Source organism: Mus musculus, chromosome 14, assembly GCF_000001635.26.
Source record: "Mus musculus strain C57BL/6J chromosome 14, GRCm38.p6 C57BL/6J".
Classification (NCBI taxonomy): Eukaryota; Metazoa; Chordata; class Mammalia; order Rodentia; family Muridae; genus Mus; species Mus musculus.
In genome coordinates this window covers 25,489,555-25,509,078 of record NC_000080.6, presented here as the reverse complement: position 1 = coordinate 25,509,078, position 19,524 = coordinate 25,489,555, and the positions used below count along the sequence as shown (strand labels likewise).

Below are 19,524 nucleotides of genomic sequence, written 5' to 3'. Positions count from 1 at the left end.
GGAGGACATGGAGACCTGACAGAGACTCCTGCTCAGAGTGCAAGGCGGAGCCTAGTGCCACCCCAGGATAAAGGTCACTGAGGCGGGGAGCAAGCGTAGGCTGGGCAGGGGCTGTGGGAAGCTGGCCCTAGCTATTTTTAGCATCTTTATGCAGGAGGGAGAGAGGCCCTTCTCCCTACCAGGTAAATGTCAGCAGCACCAGAGCTTGTGGCCAATTAGAGCAGATAAAGTCCAGGAGGGAGGAGTGCAGGGCCTTGCCTCCTCTGGATCTCCAGCAGCACTAGCCAGTGGCTCCCTTAACATACAGGCAACATCTGCTTGGTCCCCAAAAGAGCATGGCCAGGATCCACGATCCGCAGCATGATTTTTTAGATTGGCTGTGTGACCTTGGCCAAATGTCCTGCCTTCTCTGACTCCAGCTTTTCCCCCATTGGAATCAGGCTGACACCAAGCTGGTATTCTGAGAATGACATGAGTCAAAGGTCATGGAGAGGCTTTGGGTTCAGCCACCCGTGCCACCATTTGCTGTAGGCAGCTGTGTACTCTGCTAGGGTACAGGAGATTCATGCGATCCCAGGAATCGGAGTCCAGGGGGCCTGGGGCTGTAGCTACCGACGACAGGAATGAGATGGGAACAAAACCATGGTTGAGTCAGACACGACAGACACACAATGTGGGGTGATCAGGGAGGAGCCCACAGGGCCCGGAACTTGCAGTGACTGAAGACTGGTGTCAGCCGTGAAAGTCTCCCGATGTACTACTACACTTGCATCAGAGCCTGGGCCACCTGCCACAGCCTTGAGAGGATCACCCTCTCCCTGCCGCCAGCTTCTCCCCGGAGGCAGTTGTTTATAGGAAAGATGGGATGCCCAAATCAGACCATTCTCCCAAACCCACTCCAGGAACAAGATCCTCATCCCACAAGTAGTAGTAGGCTTATAAGGCCAGTCCCTGCCCCCTGGATGGTTTAGGCTAGGAAACTCTTGGGGTCTTGTTTATTTGTTTGTTTGTTTTTCAAGACAGGGTTTCTCTGTGTAGCCCTGGGTGTCTTGGAACTCACTTTGTAGACCAGGCTGTCCTCGAACTCAGAAATCTGCCTGCCTCTGCCTCCCAAGTGCTGGGATTAAAGGCGTGTGCCACCACCACCCGGCTAACTCTTAGGGTCTTAAACTGGCCTTCATCAGCCAGGGAAAAGCTCTGAGCCCAGCTGGAGTTTACTTCCCCAAGGACAAGACATTTCTGTCTCTCCCTCAGCAAAAACCCAAGTGCAGCTTGTGCTGACCAAAGGCAGATGTTCCTACCAAAGCCTAGAGGTTGGTGCCTGGAGCCTAGAGAAGATCCAAGGAAAACTGAGGCACAGAGTGGAACATTTAGGGAGTTAGTACAAACTCTATTCTTCTGGCACCTGCACTTGCAAAGCCAGATACCCACCCCTTTCCTTTATCACCCCCCCCCCCCCATCCCTCTACATTGTCCTTGGGTCAGCCTCGTTGGCCAGCCTTTCCTGAGGCTTGGATGCAGGCAGTGAAGTTCAGGTTCATTCTTGAGGACCAGCTGCAGGGCCTTACCCCAGGTCACAGGGACACCATTACCGCCTCCCAGATTGCAGAGCAGATGGACACTCAGCGTCCTTCTGTAGAGGGAGCTGATAAGGATTATGGGTGGACTCTGTCCTCCTCCATAGCATCCTGATACCAAGTGAATGGGTCAGGGTGGCAGGGATGACCCAGAAGGCAGTGATCAGTTTTCTCAGAGCTGGACTCCTCAGCCCCTTCTAGGTGAGTCTCCACAGACAACTGAACTTCCCTGCTCCTGCTCCTTGCAGTAACAGCTCCTCATATGACCTTTTTTTTTTTTTCGGTCAACACAGTGCTCTGGTCACTATTGCTGGTCCCCTCTGTCAGCATCACCATCTTCCATACAGCCAGAGTAGCTCAGGAGGGCAGTGTCTGTGGGTGTAAGGCTGGGTGTGTCTCTGGGCCTCAGGTCTCCTTATGCCATGGGGACCTTGGCCAGGTGACTTCTGAAGCTCATTCCTTCCCTGGGACAGAGTGTGACATTTTGATGACTCAAGACAGTGACCAGCTCAGGGTCTTCTCCTTTGCTTTGAGGTATGTGAGGGCTTTGGACCCAGGGACAAAGGCACAGGTAGAGCTGTCGTTTACTCTGAGTATGGCCTGGGCACGTGTCTCACAAACAAGAGCACGGTGAACTCCTGGCAAGACCTGATGGATGAGCAAACCTCAGCGGGAGGAAGAACTGTTTGTATTACATTCACAGAGTGCTTTGGGGCCTTCAGTCCTAATATAAGTAGATCATTGGTTTAGCCAGAGAGAAAGCTAGCCTAGTCCACCTTCAGAAGGAGTCCCAAGTCATAGCCTCTTGTGTCTGGCATAATGTAGCTGTAGCTGTGTACCCCCCGCCTGGTTTCTGGGCTTCCCTAATCCCAACTTGTCCCCCAGGAACATGCACCCCAAACTCAAGAGCTGAGTTCAGATCCTTGAAGAGTGAAGGACTGATATATGTGCAGAGGGTGACAGAAGGGCAGTGGTTGGCTCCTCCTTGGACTGTCCTCATCCTGACTCTGGGTAGGTAGGCTTTTCCCTCCCAGAAAAGGTACTAGGGGCTTCAGGACCTGCTGGGGCCCAAAGGTCCAGGTCCAGGAGTAAGCCATCCATCACTATCCCTCTTCCCCCAGCCTGGGAACTAAGGCTCTGGCTCTACCTCCAGTGTGGAGGCTGAGGCTGAACCCTAAGTCCCCCAAGAGCTGCCCTTGCTCCCATTCCAGAAGAAGCCAGATTTCCAGCTGTGGCTGAATAGATCTACCTGGCTGTCTGTGAGGCTGCCAGGATACACAGACACCCCAGGAGACCTGTGAGGAACACCACAGTGCTTCTCTTCCTCCAAGCAGACTTCTTGGCTACCTCCTTGGTTTTCACCCTCACTGACTGGTCACTTTTGTTCCTGTACACTGAAGTTCTGTGAGCACTGCTTTGAACTTACGCTCAGCCAGCTGTCTAGCCACCATCTGAATTTAGCATGAGGGACCAGCATGGTTCCAGTGCCTGTGAGAACCAGTCTGACAGCAGGGAGAACAAACGCTTTTCAGAAAAAAGCTTGATCCCAGTTCCACTAATGGCTGTGTGACTCCGGATAGGTTTCCTAGCCTCTCTGTGTTGTGAGTTTCCTCATCTGTACAACAGGATAAATTCAACTTTCACTGTATTGTTGATGCCTTAAGATTTACCTTCTGGTTGTATAGGCTGAGGAATGGCATCAGAAAAGGGCAGGGACCTCTCCGAGGTCACACAGCAGATCTGATGGAAAGGTAGACCTACCCTGCTGACCCACACGGGCAGGAATGAGCAGCAGGCTGGAGACTATCTCCAGCTCCAGGCTGGAGTAGCAGGAGGGGGTGGGGGGCAGGGCAGGCTGCAGAGGCTGCTGGTGGTGGGGTGGCTTGGAGGCCACAGATTCCAGGCAGGGCCTGGGGCATGCATTCTCAGCTGGACTGAAGACTGACAGGCATGCCACAGGCGGCCCTGGAACTTCAGTTCTGCCTGACCTCGGGCTGGGCCCAGCCAGCCTTCTGCGTGCTGGCCTTGGCAGCCCACACTGTGCTTAGCCCTAGAAGTGCACAGATTGCAGATGATTACATCACTTCCTGGAGCCTGGAGGCTGGTGGGGCAGCAGTGGGTGACTCTTGTCATGTGGCTGCCCAAGGCACGTGCATGGACTCACCTCCTCAGGAGCCCAGATCTCTCCCACCCTTTCCCACTATGTCTTCTTAGTGGTTCCACAGCAAGCCTCTCTCTAGGAACCGCGCCCATGTATTCTCACAGCTGGGCTCAACCAAGTCAAACACCCTGACTGCTACCACCGCTGATCCACAGGCCCTGCTGTGTCGTCAGAGAGCTTCAGAGTGCGGTCAGAGTGCTATTTGACCCCTCCCAAAGCAGACTCTCCTCCTCACCTGCAGATGATGCGGTGGGGCTTAAAGAGGCATTGCCACTAGACTGGGGTAATAAAAGAATAGAGACATGGAGCTTCAGGAACCCAGAGTCTAGGCCCTGAGCTCACATTCTTAACCCTGTAATGTTCACTGCAACCATCCAGTGTGCCCTTCCTCTGTACATTCCAGCCATTGAAGGGGCAGACTGTCACAACCCGACAGGACACCCTCTCCTGTGCATCTGGCCTTTCCAGCTGTGATGGTCAGAAGCAACTCAAGTTTTCTCTCCTCTGCCCAAGTTCTGTGTGGACTCACTGTATCCCCTCTGAAGGAGCAGGACTGAAGGCAGCCTTACTCTGGTGGGCCAGACCTCCAGGACCCACTAGGTCATCTTCATCAGCCTAGAACCTGGAGCCTCTCTAGCACAAGGGGTTGGAGTTGAATTTTACAAAGAGGGAAGAATCAGACTCCATGGCAAAGCCCAGGTATGGTCCTCTACAGCCATCACCCATCTCATGGCCTGGGTGGATCTCACCACAGCCCAGAAGCTTGGAGAGGTTTTAGGCCTCTCATAGCCTTCGGTTTTTGCATCCAGCCAATAGGAATAATGCCCTTTATGAAATCTAATGAGTTATGCAAGCACTTTGCCCACTGCAGAAAACCACAAGAAACAGCCCCTGGTTGAAGCACCAGGAAACAGAAGGCTCCAGGCATCCAACCCACAAGACCGAGTGGACAGAAACAGGTGGGGGTGGGGTTGGAAAGCCCAGACAAGAGGCTTTGCAAACAGAAGCCTCTGGACTTTGCTGGAGCGTCTCTGCTGCTGAATCTCCCCTTCTCTCTGTTCCTTGACATATATGCTACCTGGTCTGGTGGACTTGAGAAATACCAAAACCCAGGCTGGTCATTTTAGCGGGGCTGGGACTGTGGCACAGGGATTGTAGGACAGGCTGAAACAATGTACCCAAGAGAGCTCCCACACACCCTAATGTAGCCTCTCCCCAGTTGCTTGAGAAAAGATGGACCCTGGCATCACAGAACCTCTTACTGTGGGAGGGGCACTGCGGCTCATATAGTGGACAAGGCTCGGAGGCCAAGGGGCCTTGTGCAGGTTCAGTGGGCTGTGTATGCCTTCTAAGCGGTGGAACCTCAGGCAGGGTCAGCAGGCTGTGGATGGCTGAAAGTGGTAGAGCGCTCACTTGATGGCTGCCACTTGGATGGAGATCTGGCTTCACGGGCCACCCTTTGACACACTGGTCCTCAAGCTTTAAAGGACCTCAATGTGCCATCACCATCTTGAAATCGTTGATACTTTGTACACAACTGACTTTGGTTTTTATTTTCCATTGGGCTCTGCAAATGATACAACTGGTCCTGCTTCCAACAGATTCTCACAGGTACTTAGATGCAGGCAGAATGGCTGTGAGTTAATGCTTGCTTGCCTGGGACTCTCTATAGGAGCTGTGTCTTCTGTTTGGTCTTCCATGTTTCCCTCTTATCAACATAGTAATGCTCTCTCCTTCTCCAGGCCAACTCCAGAGCCTCTCCCCAGGGTTCATTTCTGGGCTTTCTACCATAATACAGATGCTATTCTCAGGCCTGGAAGGGACCCAGCAGAAAGGAGAGCTAGGGTGCAGCATATTTAATCAATATCAATTCTGGCCCTGTCATTCCTGCCTCTGTAGCCCACCCTCTCTAGGCCTCAGTTACCCCACTCAATGTGAAATGGCCAACTTCCAGAGGGATCCAGATCAGAGAAAGCTAGATCGTAGCAACCAGCACAGCCTGTTCACTTTGTAGAAGACTTCTCCTTTTGCACTGAGTTATCACTACTGAGGAGACTCAGCCCCAACCCTCAAAAAGGAGCCCCAGGATGGGGAAACCAGGAGAGAGTTCGGGGGTGCACAGACCTGACCTTGAACCCAGGTTTTGAACAGCATGTGGCCTCGGACAAGGTACCAAGGCTCAGTCTCCTCATCTGTACACTGGTGATGGTGACAGCCACCCCTCAAGGGCAGTTATGGAGGGAAAATGGTACCAGTGTACAGTCAGGTACTCACAGGAGCTATGACTACTGTTATTATCTCTGTGAACTAAACTAGAAGGCAAAATCCATCAGCAGGATGGAGAGACCTAACAAGCCTATACAGGGTACTGATGGTAAATAAACCACACTCCCAACAACGAGGCTAGGTCCATGCCCTCTCCTCTCCGGCTTCAGAGCTCAGGAACAAAACAGAAATTGGGAATGAGACATTTCCCCACCCAGCTCCTCCAGCCAGATCTCCTACTTCAGGTGGCCACAGATACCTGCCCAGCCCTCAGTGGCCGATTCCCAGTACCAATATAGCTGGCCCATCCACTCACCTGCTAGGGCTCCTGCCAGTCGATCACAACTCAAGGCTAATGTGATGTTGGGGAAGGGAGGCTGTGGCGAAGGAGATGCTGAGTAGATTCTATGCTGTCTGAGTCCTGCAAGAAAAAGCAGAGAGGAAAATGAGCTCTGAGTTCAGGACTGCAGGAAAACCCCAAGTCCCCTAGCTGACCTCTAGTGTGCCCTCAGAAAGGTCTCAGTTTCTTTATCTGTAGACTAGCAGGGGAAAATATCCCTCTCACAGTCAAGAGACTTGACTGTGCACAGGACCATGCCTGCCAGGGTCCCTCAGACTACCTTCTGGGGAATAAAGCCAGGTGCCCAAGAGGAGCTCCATGGAAACTGGGGGCTGTAGCTCCTCTTAGAAGAGGCTCAGGGTCTTGGAATTCATACTCGAGACTCTAGAATCAGCCTCAGTGGCCTGTATGCAGACAGCAACAGTCAAACCTCCACACCACCACTATACCCCACCAGCATGCCTCTAGCTCCCCCCTGGCTCTCTTCTTCTCTGTCCTTCCAAGCCTTAGTGGACTTGGGGCCCATGCTTGGGCCCTCTGAGAGGCCCTATCTGACTACCTGCTTCTGTTCTCTGCAGATTTGAGGCATATTGACCAAGTCTCTCCCAGATTTCCAAAGTCTCATCAGAAAGGTCTAATCTACCTTTCCTCGAACATTGTTATCAGGGCCCCAGGGACCACTTGGTGTTGTATGGAGTGTGCAGGCTAAGCAATGAAGACAGCAATCTTGGTACAGTGAGGGTGAACCTGTGAGCCAGCTCATATGTGCTTTCATTTAGGTCTCCAGAGTATCCCTAACAGCTTCCTGTTGTCTGGTGCCCCCAGACAACTGACAGTTGGGGATCAGCTATGGGGAATCCCTAGGAATAGAAAAGGTATCAGAGAGAAGAAAGCTTTCTCAGGAAACATTGCTTAAGCCTGCTAGCCTACTAGCCCTCCTTCCTCCAGCCTGGAAACCTGAAGCCAGGGCTCAGAGAGGGCAGCATCAGGAGCCTCTTGCAGCATCTGCACAGGTGTCAATTGAGCAAAGACCCACATCAGGCCGATCTACAGCTGGCAAGCCTTCCTAAACTCCCTTCTGGACGCTAACTACTGCAGGTGGCGCAAACACTGGCATCGCCACTGTAGAGGAGGGTGTGAGACAGTCTGCTGGGCTAGCCCAGGACCCAGAAAATCCATTTCAACAGCAATGTACACAATACTTCAGGCGGTTCATCAGTACCAGGCACAACAGCCCCACAGTGAACACTGCACATGAACACAGGCACAGAATAGACAGATTAGTGCATCATGCACACACCCTCAAAGTATCAGGAGAGGGTGGAACTAGCCATAGCCACCAACAGAGCATCAGTCTGAAAGCCAGACATGGGCGAGAACACACTTGGAGAGCACTTAGACCAAGGTCAAAAAGAGACAAGGGGACTTGGGGCTGAAGCACAACCATGTAGCAGCTTCTATTAAGGGGCAGTTAGCTCTTCCCCTGTGACCCGGTGTGAGCCTTCAATCTTGTTTGAGGAACAGGATTCGGTGCAACTGGCATTTGCTGGGTATAGAGACCTAGCTACAGGAGGCTCTACCTTTCTGAGCCTGATTCTCTGAAAGCCTTAAGACCTCAGAGGAAGGCATTCTACAAGGAAGGAGAAGGGAGGTCCAGCCAGCATCCCAGCCCAGTGCCCAATAGGGGCAGAAGCCTCATGTGACTGGAGAATCCTAAGGGACATCCCAGACAAGGAGGGGCCTCTTGCAAAATGCTCCCTCCCCCTCCCCCCACCTCCAGACCACTCCTTTTAAAATGGAACAGATAACCGAGACCATGCTTCACCAATCAGAACCCTTTGTGTGGTGGGAGTGGCATCTGAGAGGAACACGTGGCCTTCTAGGGAGTCTGGAATGTTGTGTTTCTTGGTGGCGCAGTGGTTACACAAGCATGTTCACTTTTGAGACAATTTATTCAGCTACATGAGTAGAGTAGGACACTTTCCTGAGTGACATTTCAATAGCAGCTGAGTGACAGGTCTGGCTCCTCCCTGCACTGCCCTCATGCCCCACCTCCCTACTCTCCACACTCCACAGCTGCCTCACCTCTGCACCTGGGATGCCCCACCCCTTCCCACCATGCCAGGTGGTGCCTTCTGCAGAAAGCCTTCTGTACCTCCCTCCCATCCTTTTCTGGGCCCATGAGTGCTTGCACAGTTCTGGGCAGAAGGGAATAGAGCCTATCTCAAGCAAGGTGGAGTCTTTTTCTTCTGACTCCGAAGATTCTTCAAGCAGGTGGTACACTCCATCTCCTTAGTCTCCCAGAGAATTGAATCCTACAGTGATCTGTCTCCAGGTGACACAGATCATAGGCCAGCATCAGATGAAGAGACGCTTTACCATCAGTGAAGACCGAAGGTGAAGCTGAACTTGGGGATGCAAAGAGATTTCCGTGATGGGGGAGAATTAAGGGGTTCTCTTGTTGTAGATGGCACTATAAATGTGTGCCATTCTCCCATAATTACCTATTAAAATAAGACCACAGAGCCTGAAGGGCCAAGGAAGAGGCATAGGAATTGACTCCTCTGAAGTACCTCCGGGTAGCCCTCAGGCTCAGCCTGCATGCCAGCCTCCACACCCTGCTGGGCAACAGAGTCTCAACTGAGTCCCAGTGCTAGGGTCTAGGCACATACAACCAACCTCTTGTCTTCATCTTCCCAGCTCCAGCCCTGTTTTAAATGTATGTGTGACCACTAGCCCCTTAGTTCACCACCCATCTGAAAGGTAGGCTCATTCAGTCATCTTGGATAAGTCTGTTTTCCCTCTTCCGTGGAAGGCATGAGGGCCAATAGGTCAAGATGTTGTGGGTCTTGGGTCTTTTTCTGTCCCTACTGTGCCAGCAACAATTCCAGCTAACAGCCACCTGAGGAAGCCAGCTCACTCTACAGAGGCCATAGCACCTATTCCCCACCTCAGACACCCTTTACTAAGAAAGGAAGCCTCATGCATGGGTGAGCCACAGCACGGCCAGGTCCCTGGGGAGAGGTCTGCTGGAAAGGCAGCTGTTTGTATGTGTAGGGGTGAGTAGGGAGAGAACAGCATCCCTAAAGGTATTCAGGTAGAGGGAGGGCCCCACGAGGTCACAGGTAGATCAGACGCAAGCTGGACTTCAATTTCTCAAACTCCCCTGAGGACCAAATCACTCAGATGATTGCTGAACCCACAGTGTCCTGTCCTCTCCCTGGAGAGAATGCAGGTCTGGAAGACAGCCCAGGAATTTAAATTGTTAACAAGACCTCCCAGGTGATCTTCTGCATCTGGAAAGATAGGCAACACAGGCAGGTGACCTTCCAGGTCCTTCTGGGCCCAGAGATTATCAGCTTTGAATATCTCTCTCCACCATCCCAAACCCATCTGGAAGATATCAGCCCTCCAGTGCAATGGTCAGAACACATCGTTAACAATGATCTAAAAGCTTCAGGAGGGGGGAGGGGTAAGGCTGGGGGGGGGTTCATCCCACGGTGGTAGAACCAGTCGAGCTCCTTCCCAGCTCCTGAGCCCCCAGAGCCTCATGCTTAGCATGGGGCAGGGTTTGGGGGAGCAACAGCTGTTTAGCTGCTGTTCAGTGGGGCTCCAGAAAAGCAATTATCTTGCTCTTAGCAGAAAGGCATGGGCCATTTTGAACACACACACACACACACACACACACACACACACACACACACACACACACACACTCATCCCAGGCCAAGATGCTGTGGTGGCCCTCATTGCCACCCGCTCCAGACTCCAGATTTCTGACTCGCTCGCTCCACCTCAACCCTCTGAGCACACTTCCAACACTTAAATCATTTAGCCCGCTAAACCGGAGACGGCAAAATGGGTGCTATTTCTTAAAAACATACAGAGAGCGTATTAAATTATTGATAGCCATTAAACAGGAGGAAAATATTAAACAGCTCTCAGCCCTTATCAATCATTCATGCAGTTTCCACTGGGGTGTTTTCTGGAGTGATCACTCGGGCAGCCCGGGGAGCTGGCTCCTGCCAGCAAGGAAGGCACAGGCTGGAGAGAGGCCAGCAGCAGGCTGGCCCCAGCCCCAGCCCCAGCCCCAGCAGTCACCTTGGGTAGGGGTATGTGGGGGCAGGGAGGTAAGGTATTGCACTTGCTAGAACCCTTTGCTCTTCCCCCACATCATTAACAAAGGGAGACTCCGGCACCGCCTTCAGGAGCCTCTTAATTAAATCCAGCCTGCTTTTATTGGGCACCTACTATATATCAGGCCTGCGGGATGCACAAATAAACAAGTCTCAAGGCCCTCAGGGGCTAATGGCAGCGGCAGTGGGGAACCCATTGCAAGAGAACGTGACTGTGCTATACAATGATGGAGCCCAAACAAGAGGCCCATGGGGAGCTGGTGCAGAGAAGACAGGACAATGGTGGCAGAAGAAGGATTCACTGAAGTAATTCCTGGGGGCATTCCTGGGGGAGGAAATTGCCCTGAGGGTAACTGGGGAGTGGAATAAGGGGGACAGTCTTGGTAAAGACCGAATACTGCTTGGACCTGTTTGAGGGGCAGCTGCTGACTAGGTGGAATAGCAGCTTGAGCACAGGCATAAGGCATAATAGATAGGAGGCTAGCATCCTCAGTGTACAGAGGCAGGAGCTTGGGGTTCACCCTAGCTGCCCTGGTCAGTATCCCCACCACACTGGTACGGCAGATCCATTTCCTGGCTCTGATTCAGGACACCTAAGCCAGCGTGACGCAGGCCTGGAGGCTGTAGGTCCAAGGCCCTGCTGTATCCAGCCACAGACAGGCCTGGCAATGCTACCCTTGGGAGACAGGCTCCCCACTGCTGCCTAACCATGCCAAGGACCCAGACACCACCAGGGCTGTGGGAGCCAGGAGATACCTGATACTGCTCCGCCTCACGGTGGAGGGAGCAGCCGCAGCCAGAGGCCATGTGAGGATCCCAGGCCCAGCTGGGCTGCTCAGTCTGACCCTGCTCCTCTAGCCATGCCCAGCACACACTGCTCTTCCCGAATGTTTTTCAGGGCTGTCACTTGCGGCAGCAGAGGCCCTGCCAAGCGTGGATCACACCCTCGGTGGAGCAAGCTGCTGTCTCAGGGAGATGTTTTATGGAGAGGAGAAGTTTACCATCACACCAGGGACTGGAAAGGTTTCACTGGGAGAAAAGTGGGGAGCGTGACTGTGCTATACAATGATGTCTGCAAAGTGGGGAGCGACAAAAGGTCCCTTTCTCAGATACTTGGACCATCATTCAGAAAGGGTGGCCTGGGATTCAGGGAATGTCCCTCAGGTTTCAGGAACCTATGGGGTAGGGGAATGAGTACATCGAGCCGATACAGAGGTGAGACTCTGAAATTAGACCCTGTTCTGCCATCAACTGTCCCCTCCTGGGCTCTGCCTGAACACACAGTGACAGATACTGGGGAAAGCCACATGGCTCCCATGGGACAGGGATGACCTCCAGAGTAGCTGGATACAGCTTGCAGGGAGCATGGAATTCCTGAGGTTGACCCCAATCAACACTGCTCTGTTCACCTCAAGACCCAGAATGACGTCATGCTCCAGCCTCCCTTGTGCGCTTGCCAAAGGTTCAGGGCTCCTGTGTATCCCTGTCATCACCCCCTTCGGGTTGTCACATATGATCTCTTCTCTCTAATTCAGGTTTCACACAGGTGCCTGGCCCTGGGCAGAACTTGCCAGCAGGCTATCTAGAAAGTCTTGCTGACCAGCAAAATCAAGACCCAAATGGGCATAATACCAAACAACTGCTCCTGGCTTTACCTCTGACTTCCTATTGTGAGTTCTTGTCATGGTCAAACTCCCAGTCTCCCAGCTCTTCACTTATTGCTGTATTCACAGAAGTCTCTGTACCCCAGTCATACGACAATTACTCAACCCTTCTGGACTGTCTTGACCCAGGGCCTTTGCATATGACAGTGCATTCTCTACCCAGCCCAATCCTGCTCTCTCTGGTTGTAACTGATGCACACTTTCCACATTACTTTAGACTGAATTCTGGTCACATCTGTTCTGATCTAACTGGGGGACATCATGAATATCAACAGGGCTCCTTTCATCCACACTTGGCACACAGGGTCAGGGTGAGCCTCTAACTTTATTAGACCCCAAACCACCCACCCTCACCCACCAACCAGAACCAGTTCTCCCTCATGGATAACCTGCAGAGGTCTCACAGCAGTTTTAAAAGCTGTTCCCCAGAGAGAGGGTGAGATGCTCTTAGCCAAAAGTAATGAGACTGTATTCTTGGAGTTCCCAAGCCAAAGGAAGGGGCAGGCTTGGGAATTTCCAGGCAAATGCCAACAGAAATTGGCCACAAATGAATCATTAACTTTCAAGTTGAGAGCTCAAGTGCTTGTGCCAAGGTCTTCAACTCTGGACTATGTGGGCCACTTGGCTTCGCTTGGCTCATGACTGAGGCCACCCCTGCCCCTCCTCCACTGGCCATCTGCTTTACCCTGGGGCCTCTGTTCACCAAGAGGCAAGGCCATCTGAGCCAGAGCAGCCCTGGTGGCTAATGGGAGAGGGTTTGCTTTTCCCCGAGACCCATTCCAAACCTCTGTCCTCTCACCCACACCCTTCAATCAGAGTGACCTCTCCAGCTAGCCAAACCCTTTCTGTCCTCTGAAGTCTGTATGCATTCTAGCCTGCCTTCTATCTAAGCCTCGTGACCCCCCAAGCCCCTGCAGCCCTGCTTGTGTCTCTGTGAGGTCTACCTGAATTGCCCTGAGTGCCTGGGACTCATTTCTGCTAGGACCTTTCTCTACTCCTCTGTACCCTTGCAACGGCCAGGAAGCTGGCACCACCAGGGACCCACTGGACACAGGGCTCAGTTGGAATCCCACAGCTCTAAGCCCAGGGACAGCAGTTTGCTGAGTTAATATAAGGCCTGCAGCTCTCATAGGGTTAAGATGGGTGGTGATTTGTTCCCCATCTTCTCAGGCTCCTTTTCGGGGCCTGTGCCCAATTGCCCTGTGGACCAAAGGTAGCAGATAAAGGTGACCTCAGGCTTCAAGTTAGGGGAGCTGGGTGGTACCGAATGCCAGTTCCCTTGTAGCCAGCAAAGACCCAGAAACAACAGCCTCATTCCACAGGATACCACCCTACAAAGGCCTGGACGCCACATAGCTGGTCTAGAGCACAGGCAGAACCTCACAAATAGACATCCTATCCTTGTGCAATGCCATACAGCATGCACTCATCTAGCCACCTGTACAGGGCCACTGAACAGAGTGATGGGTGTCACTGCCTTTTGCGTTCACTATACGTGACCCTTATCCTTCCTCCACTGCATGGAGAAAGACTGCCACAGTAGTGTGAAAGGTGGACTCCAAGTTCCACAAACATTTGGATGGAGCTAAAAAGGAAGTGATTGTCTGATGTCCAGTCAAAGTAGTTGTTTGGGAAGGTGGGCCCAGGCCTCCATCAGTCTCTAATGCCCCCACACTCCTGGGCGCCCAAGCTTAGAGCTTTGACAAGTGCTGTGAGTACCATCTCGTCCATCACCCCACCTTCTTCACAGAGTCCTTTGTCCATCTGGTTTGTTCATCAAAGTGGCCCTGTGAAGTTGGGCATGCTGGTTCAGGACTGTAACTCTGACACCCAGGAGACTGTGGTGGGAGGATTTCAAGTCCGAGATCAGTCTGAGCAAATTATCAATATTCGAGAAAGAGAACACAGTGAAGAGCTCTCCAAGGCAGCTAGTGAAGGTCCTTATCACCATGTGACAGATGGGGACCCAAATCCTGACTGGGAAGGAGCCTGACTTACCCAGTGATCTAGACAGCAAGCTCCATCTGAACCTAACCGAAAATGGCTGCCCTTAAAGCCATTAGCAAACAAGAAAACACAGGATGGAGAGTCATGTGCTCCTGACAGGACCTGGGTTAGTGCCCTCATCTGCCTGCTTTGGAAGTGGGTTCTGTGACACAGCGTTTTTCCTATGGCCTGGTTCACAGTTGATAGACATGGTAGGGGAGAAATGGGAGACTGGGATGCTCTGGGAGAGGGGGAGGAGCAGTTGGGAAAAAAGGTAGGTAAAGGGCTCCAAAGACAAATGAAGCTATCTCCCTACCACCAGCAGGGTTCCTTATTCACAAACCTAACGTCAGGCCAGATACCTGGAATAAACTGAATATTTGTGTGTGTACACACACGTGTATACATACACATCCTCCTTTTATACTCCATGTTTGCATATATAGGGACTTGATAAGGTAGAGAGTACAAGGTAAGTCAGTGTCTGTATGCACTTGTGTGTGTATATAGACATTCCCCATCATATCCCTGCCGGTCATACCTGTTAAACACAGGTTGCACACATACAGACTGACAAGCAGACATCCATCCCACAGGACCCCTGCTGCCCCGAGTGCTGGCAGGCACACCTGTATGGCACACTGTTTATTTCCACTCAAATCAAGAGCAAGGATATCTGGTGCACACAGCACATGCTCCCAGACACGGGTCAGGACACATGTGTACACACTCATGCACGGCAGTCCCGGAGGTGGCCAGGACAGGGAGACGAGCAAAGAGAGCAGGTGGCAGGCAGCCATGTCCAGGACTGGGCAAGGAACCCTCACTGCTGCTGGGTTGAGTCGATGGCACAGCTCACAGCAACCCCATAAATCACGAAGCCACTTGCCGCAGCTGTTTAAATCTCCACTGCTGGACTTGGCACTTAGGACAAAGGGCCAGCAGCTATGGGCAGAGAAGAGGGAGGATGCTGGCATTTGGCACCACCCACTCCAGGACTGCCACCCTACCTGAACCTACCATTGCCCTGGCAGCTGCTATGCCCTCCTTGCTCTAACCTTTCCCCCCTCCATGTTCAGCCAAGCCTTGGAGTGCATTCACAGCTTGGGCACCGGCCTCGGGTGCTAGTGCTGACCGCTTCTACCAGTGACTAGTGTCCTATGGGCAGGGGAGAGTGGGGGAGGGGAGACAGACAGTCAGTTCCTCCACAGGAGCACCGTGGGTTGTCACCAGACCCGGCATTTAAGCGAGGACCCACAGTCAGTTCCACTCAGGGGGAGTCCCCTCCCTTGGCCCACATCACTTCCCGTCTGTAAAGAGGGGATGGGCTCAGGGCCTCCGGGGCCGCTCAAGCTGAGGATCTGCTGCTGGGGAAAAGATCTCATGGATGCTGATTAATTATGACTATTAATAATCCAGCCATCTGTAGCTCGTGGTAGAGCACATATGATTAAAACCGGGCCCGGTGCCCCGGTGGCAGAATGAATAGGTCTCTGAATGAGCTGCTGGTGCCTCCACCAGCCTTCGAGTGGATGCGTAGTGATGGAACACTGGGGAGGAGCTGTTTGTGCTGCTCAGACAGACAAGGAGAGCAGAGACAGCCAGGGAGGCAGACAGGCAGGCAGACAGACAGACGGTGGGGACCTGTTCATCAGACAGTGAATACCAGACAGTCCTCGAGGCCAAGCTTCAGGGAAGGACTCTGTGTCTGCCCCCAGGGAGAAGATTGATAGACATCAGCTCTTCTCAGCTTTGCCCTGCTGCCTAGAGCCCCGAGTTTCATCCCAAGACTCCTCAGATGCTGTGGGGTGCTAGCTTGGGTCAGTATTGTGATAGATGCTGGCTGCAGCATCATTTCACACCTGTCTGGCATCCTTCTCTCTGGCCCCCAGCCCAGCCCTGCTCCCAGTTGCTTCCCTGAGCAGTATGACTCTTTCTCCACACCTCCCGCCCTACTGTGGGACAATGGGTACAGCCACCACCCCTCTGTCCTGTGGGCTCAGTCCTTCTGGCCTTGCTGCGAACATGAATGCACTCTCGGTGCTCACGCCCAGTAGCCAGACCATAAGCTGAGCCTGCTGAGTGCCCTGCTACTCTGCACCATAGGAAAATGGATGGCACTGGAGCTTCCAAGCCCCAGCCCACACGCATGCACACCATGATCTGGGAACTCCCACAACAGCCAGTATGCTGATGATAACCTATCTGATGGATCAAGGAGCTGAGGGAAAGTGGGCAGAGCGCACACTAGGCCGTTTGGTTGCAGAAGTCTTACTTTCCAGGCCACTGAGACTTGAAGGGAATGAGTCAGTTAAGGTTAAACACCATTTGTGGGAACTGAACCGCCATCTTTTGAGCCATCGGTGTGAATGGATGCTGAAGGGTCCAGAGATGGGTACCACGGGGTCAGGCCAGGTTTCTGCATTCACCTTTTGTGTAATCACAAACAAGTCCTTTGCCAACCCCGGGCCCTATCTCTTCAGCTCTTAAGTGAATTGAATGGAGCCTATTCGCCCATCGCAGGCAATGGTGGAGGCGTGAAGTGCAGGCATGGAGGCAATGGTGGAGTTAAAGGCTCTGGAAACGACAAAAGAGCAGCTGGGGTCCCCAAACCACAGTACTAACGCTGGTGAGGCCATTAAAGAACACTATTCGGGGACCTGAGACCAGTGATGCCTTGGAAAATCTGGGACACTTAACCCCCTAGAAGCACATGGAGGTGAGGCGCTTCAAGCACATGAAGATTGGATGACCTTTGCCCCAGTGCTCCCCACAGCCACACCTCTGTAGCTCTTCCTGTGCTGATCCTTTTAGACACTGGCTGACACACTTCCTGGTCACCTACACTGTATCTAATCCTGGGCTGACCCCAAGGGATACCCCAGGAGCAGCTGCCGAGTCCTAATAGGCGCTTGTAGGTGCTATCACTTGCTAGCTAATCTCAGTGTTCAGCAGGGGTGGGGGGGTGGGGGTGGGCAATAGGATCCAGCTACAAGATCCTGGATAACTAATGATGGCAACGTGTCCCCAAGCTCCTTTCTCATTCCACACCTATGGCAGGCATCACTAACTCATCCCTCTTCTCTCACAGAACTCCAGTGTGGCCTTAGAATTATCATTCCTAGACAGGGCATAACACAAAGTGTTTCACATCCCTGTTTGTGGAACAACAGTCATCCCTCCACTGGGCTAAACCACTGCCAGTGTAGATGAGGCCTAATCTTGGGTCTGGTCTGGGAGATACCAGCTGGCAGGTGCAAACTTGGGACCCAGTTTGAGATCTTCATGGGAAACACACTGTGGGTGTGAGGAGATGGGTGTGCTGTAGGACCCTTCCAGACTCTTAGCTCAAACACTGTAGAAACACAGCAGCTTCCCTTTGTCTGGGCCCTCCGCCTGGGATTTCTCCATGTGTTGTTGGGGGCAGTGACAGGCCACCGGAATCTGTCCTTCCAGTAGCTCTCCCTAGTTACAGTTTCAAGACAGAACTCCGTGAGCCCTCAGAGAAAAGGCAGCCCAAACAGCATCCCAACTGCAATCCTGCCTTTGTTATTGCTCCCCTCTCCTATCGGACCTTTTCAGAATGTTCTACTTGAAGTCAACTTGCAAGTTAAGTACATTCCTAAAAAAAAATTCAGCACTACCGTAAACGAAATCAGCATCAGCCACCATGAATACAAGTTAAAGAAGAGAGCAGACTCAAGAACATGGTGCTGTGATCCATGGTCCACCACAGGCTGGAGCCCATGGCAGCCCTGCTCTGTCAGAAGACGGCAACAGCAAGTAAGTTCTTGGCCTTTGGAAGCTGTCCTTGATGCGGGGCTAAGAAGAAGAGTGGTCTGAGGACAGACAGGATCCCTTGGTCCTGAGTCACCCAGCACAGCCATCTCTATCGTTGTAGGAGTGTGAGACCATCTCAAGGTTGGCAGGATCTGAGGGGTTATCACACTGTTGACAGAAAAGGAGGCTCAGACACATGGTCTCACTGACTCAAAGTCACAGAGCATTGAGAGGCTAAGCCGGGTAATCCAAGCCTTCCAAGTTAGCCAAGGCCCCCCGTCTGCCGTGCTGCTGAGTTGGTGCTGCGCAGTCACCCTGACCCGTGGCTGTGCTAACAGCTTTTACACCTGAGGTTAACAACTATGATTTAAGAGGTGGTTTGTCTTAATTTTCAGGAGTCAGCTTCCAAGCAGGTACTAATGCATCAGCCTGGGAAGTTTGTCTTTTAGAAAATATTTATAGCATTTCATGACAGTTTGGTGACAATTGGTTGCAACAGCTGCTCTTTTCCTCACTTTCTATCACAGCACCAACCCAGAGCAGCAAACACACACAGACACACATAGACATACACACACACGGAGACACAGACAGACAGACAGATACACACACACACACACACACACACAGACACACACAAACACAATCACACAGACATACCCATACACACAGACACAGACACACACACACAGTGACACACAGACACACACACAGACACACACACAGAGACACACACACAAGTCTTTCACACACACAGACTCACACAGACACAAACACACAGACACACACAGACACACACACAGACACACAGTCTTTCACACAGACACAGACACACACAGACACAAACACACAGACACACACACACACAGACACAGACACACACACACACCCTTTGCATAAGACACAGACAGACACAGATACATAGACAGTCCTCAAAGCTACCACTAGGATCACTGGGACTCAGAGCCTCTTCGTTAGTTTTGGAACCCCTAGGATAATGGCTCTCAAAGAAACCTCAACAGTAAAGGATCCAAGCCCTCAACCCCAAAATGTAGATTCTAGTTTCAGGGTAGGATTGGAGAAATACAGCTGGAGCTGAGCTAACCTGGTATTCGCTGACGGCTTGCAGAAGTTTATAGACCTCCATAATGGCCACAGCAAGACATCACCATCAACCAGGCAAAGCCTGTACAGGGACTTTTGCAAGAAATGGCTATCAGAGCCCTCTCTGCTTTATCCCATACTAACAGGCTTCCTTGGGCTCTGCCAGACCCAGCCTACTGGCCCTGACTTACTCACAAAATGACCTTTCTAGTACTAAAGCTCTGAGAATCTTCCACTGCATTCTGGAGTCTCAGGTAGAAACTCAGTGGCTTAGGAAGCCATGTCCAAGATGCTGGCCAGCACACAACACAGGGAAACCAAGTCTGTCATGAAAAGCCCCACACCCCAGTGGGCACAGCAGAGGCAGCTGCTATGTCACAATCAGAAGTTCTCAGCTGAGAACAGGGAGTAGCAGTGATACCCAGGGCCCAGGGCCAGGAGAAAGGGTACATTGTTCCATGCCTGTGGCACGCACCTTCTGCGCATGCCAACTTTACTCTCCCAGGTAGGG

The 19,524-nt window shown here is 52.3% G+C and overlaps 1 protein-coding gene across 4 annotated transcripts in view; it reads right to left on the bottom strand.

Moving 5' to 3' along the window:
• The window catches only part of Zmiz1 (zinc finger, MIZ-type containing 1), a 208,869-nt gene that overhangs the window by 157,665 nt on the left and 31,680 nt on the right, over nt 1-19,524 (bottom strand). For all 4 annotated transcript variants that reach the window (XM_006519134.4, NM_183208.4, NM_001310666.1 and 1 more), the window contains exon 2: nt 6,320-6,424. The gene's annotated coding sequence lies outside the window, so the exon portion shown is untranslated. The remainder of the gene's footprint in view (nt 1-6,319; nt 6,425-19,524) is intronic.